The following is a 4,330-nucleotide window of genomic DNA, read 5'->3' as shown; positions in this document are numbered from 1 at the left end:
AAAAACACATAATTTATACCATGTGTTTCAAAACCTGACAGGGAAACCAGAAATTTGAAATGTCAAGATCTCAGGAATATGAATTATTTGTAGATTTATATGATGCAGGACATTGAGTTATCATCTACTTTTGAGAAACTATCCAAATGGCTCTTCATTTACTCACCTATTCCTTTAAAAACGTTCAGTGCCAGGACTAGACTGAGATACTGAGGAATTGATATCGATTTTTATCTCTGCCATTTTTAGCCCAGGAAACAAACAAAAGAAAAGACTTTTACCAGAAACAACCGAGGATACAGCTTACCTAGGCAAGAATTGTTGTGGGGTTACAACTGTCAGGACACAGGCTTGCTGCTGCATTGTTTACTGTTCTGTCGTAGAAAGTGGGCTTTATTCTCAATTTAGGCGTATAAAGCAAATCTGTGATTCCATGTTCAGAAAAAAATTGCAATTTTAAAGTAAGTATTTATAGACGCTTGATTTATTGAACACTGAGCTTCATGACTAGTTTAATGGGGGTTGAGTGTTTTCTGTGTGTGTCATATGCCACATTGCTGCAGGTACCCAGTTCACTGATCTTTGCAATGAATGATGTGGAAAGACACCACTTCTGCACATTATCCAAGACTATCCACTGGGACTTAAATGTCAGATGGTGTAAGTACCTAAGAAAAGACAGTTTGAAAAAATTGACAAAACTTAAAATAGTTTCATAGATAGAGCACAGGAAGGATTTGTGTGTGTGTGTGTGTGTGTGTGTGTGTGTGTGTGTGTGTGTGAGGAGGACAACACTGGGTGTCTTCCTCAGTTGCTCTCCACCTCAGTTTTTGAGAAAGTATCTCTCTCTGAACCTGGAGCTCACTGATTTGGGCAGACTACATGGTCAACAAGGCCCATGGATCTTCCTGTCCTGGCCTCCCTAGTGTTGGAATTAGAGATCCATACCACCATGTTGAATTTGTTTGCTTGTTTGTTTGTGTTTGTTTGTTTGTTTGTTTGAGAGATGGTCTCACTATACAGCCTAGACTGGCCTGCAACTCACTAGTGGATCAGGCTGGCCGCAAGCTAACAAAAATCTGCCTGTCTCAGCCTATTGAGTGCTGGGACTAAAGGTGTGCACCACTATGTCTGGCCATGTTGTGATTTTTACATGGGTCCTTGGGATATGAATTCTAGTTCTCATGCTTGCCTATCAAGTGTTTTATCTACTAAGCCATCTCCCTACATCACAAGAAGGCATCATATGGGCATGATAGTTACACTGCCATTATGGGACTATAACCAGGCTTTCTTCTGTACATTTTTAGAAGTAAGAGAAGACAATGCTGCAGAGAGTAGAGGAGGTGGGCACGTTAAGGAGAGACATAAACAACATAATTGCTTTTGTGTCCACAGCTGGAGGATTTGTACTTGGCTTACTTGCTTAGAGGAATCAAGAGTTGTGATTGATATTTTAAATAGGAATCATTTGGAATAAAATTTTGGAAAAAAGATTTGATTAATAAGCTTTAAAATAGCTCACCAAGATATTTAGGAGTAATATTTAAATTTTCAGAAACACACACAGAAGGTTTTTCTGAATCTAATCATTAAAAAGACACAGTTGACTAGAATGAATTTCAACTCCCAAGGCTTTCCATTATATAAAAGTAGTTTTATAGCAAATGGGAGAGATGCTTTAAAAGCTAAAATAAGCATAAAAATGAATGAAGGTATTTTAAGGATATTAGCTAGTTATAAAGTAGTTCTTTATAAAAATGCTCCATTAGGAATAAAGATCAAATGCTTTCTATATACAATAATGATGGGATTAGATATTGGAGGTGTCATCTATGAAGACCACATGGTTATTGTGAGAAATAACATTTAACCTTTCTCTCGTGGCTGATGGAGGCCAACACCGTATTTTATTATCAACATTGGCAGGTGATTTATTACCACTGTTTCTACTCCAGTAAAGCCACATTAGACCGTGCTGGATGTATCATTTGTTATCTTCAACCCCCTGCACATTCTCTGCATGCATAATCTCTTTGTTCTAGCAAATTTTAAACAGAGAAGAGTAAATATTTCAGTAATTACTCCAGATTCATCAGAAAGTATAGAGTTAAAATTGACTCAGTAAGGAGATTATGCCAGGCAGTGTCTGACGTAATCATGAAGTTCTGGCTTCAGGAAGAAGGATGGTTACCCATCTGAAGCATCGGTTATGCATAATGGTGCATTAGTGTAGATACAGCAGTGACACCGAATAAATCATAGGCACACTTTCAGATTGGAATAAAATTTTGTGGAATAAATTCAAGTCAGATAGCTTTCAACTGTTACTGTTTTCAGAGCTTACTATCTAAAAAATCAGTCAAATTGTCTGAAATTGCTTGGCAGAGGCACTGAGAATAGACCCTATCTTTCAACTAGTATGATGATTTGACATTAATGTGGAAGCAAATTTAGTAATATCAAAATAGTTCTTTCTTTTAAAATCCTATCATTCATGTATGTGTCCCTGATTAATTTTTTAAGCTTTGACAATAAAAGACTTTGTTCCAGTAAAATGTAGTTTAATGATCATTGTTCTTAAATACAGGATGAACTTGTAGCTATGTTTTTTTTAACTTGATAATAATAAATATTAAGCATAGCTGGCATACGTTACAGGAAGATTCTTCCCTGTCTAATGTTTTGTTTCTTTTTTTTTTTTTCTTTCTTTCTCACTCCCTTCCTTTCCTCTTTTTCCCTCTGTCTTTCATTGTGTTTAGTGAGAAGGACAACCAACAAGACCATGCCAATGCCTTCCTCCAGTGCAAGGTCAGGGACTCATTCAATTAGGCTTTTGACCTCCTCATGTATTTTGGGGCCCACAGTGTAAAATTCATGTGTTAGATCATCACAACAGTATTTGGGTGTTCTCATTATTGTGTGTTTTTTTTTTTTTTTTTTTTTTTCTGGGAGATGCGATCTAAATCAATCTGAAATACTGGAGTTTTTCTCTTTACTCTTCCCATGGGAGGTGAAATAATTTCATTGATTGAGAAATATGGATAGAATTAACCGAGCACGCTTTCCTCATTTTGCCCTTTATCTCCTTGATGGAAGGTAAGAATATGCAGATTGGGGCTGGAGAAATATCCCGGCCATTAAGAGCACTGGCTGCCCTTGGAGAGGACCCAGGGTTGATTCCTAGTACCCATGTAGTACCTAATAAACCTCTGTAACCCCAGTTCCAGGGGAATCCAACACCATTTTCTGAACTCTGCAATCATTGCACAATACATATGAGCTTACACATATGCAGGCAACATGCTCATATACATAAAATAAAAATAATAAATATTTTTTAAATATGTGAAGATTAACCGTTTTCTGTTCCTTCATCAGGGGCAAGTGCACTGCCTTGAAAAGTATTAATTCTGATATTTGCTGCTAAGAATCCTGTCCTTGGTTCTTATATGTAGTTTGTATTTTCAAACATAATGCTTTACAAATTAAAATTGGACATACTTCATTTCTTCCTAGGACATTTTCTATTTCTCAGAACCCAGTTGCTATATTTAAATGAGTGATATTTCTTCAAACTGTAATTTCCTCAGTTTCTTCAAAAACATGTTGTTTTACTTCCTTCTCTATTTTAAAGGGAATATTTTTGTGGGTACACAGCATGGCCTATCAGTTCTTGAATCAGAAAGTCTGAATTAATTTCATTGCTTAACAAAATAATAGAAACATTTTTTCTAAAATGCATTGTCACAGAAAAGCATTTATTAATCTCTATTTTTTCTTTAGAAAACATGCTAAATTAATTTTAGTAAAAAAAATTGCAATTTGGGATCAGAAATGGATGCAAACAAAATTAAATGAATGAATCAATAAAACAGAACAGAGACAAATGATATTTATTCAATCAGTAAATATTCATGGAGTTGCTGCCATAAGCAGAAATGAGCTTACAGGATGAGGATCAAGAAATGTTCATTTGCATCTAATAAATATATGGAAACTAAATTCTGTTTGTGCAATAGAGCACACCTCTGACAACCAATTTTGCTGAAACTAAGTTTAATCAGTAGTCAATTGTTTTTGCATAAGAATTTCTAAATCATGGGAAATTTAAAAGCTATTTTTCTCAATGTATGTGAAATACTGACTCATATTAAGGACTCAAGATGCTGCCAGAAGAGATGATGTTACCTGAGTATGGTGATGCACGCCTGCAATCCTTGTTCTCAGGAGATAGAGCAGAAGGATCAACACAAGTTCAAGACCTGATGAGGCTACAAAAACCAAGTTCTAGGTTCTAGTACAGATAGGTGAACATAGCAAGGCCCTG

The sequence above is a fragment of the Nannospalax galili genome, unplaced genomic scaffold, assembly GCF_000622305.1.
Source record: "Nannospalax galili isolate Female #2095 unplaced genomic scaffold, S.galili_v1.0 scaffold96, whole genome shotgun sequence".
Lineage (NCBI taxonomy): Eukaryota > Metazoa > Chordata > Mammalia > Rodentia > Spalacidae > Nannospalax > Nannospalax galili.
The sequence above is the reverse complement of the archived record's forward strand: the minus strand, read 5'-3'. Positions refer to the sequence as shown.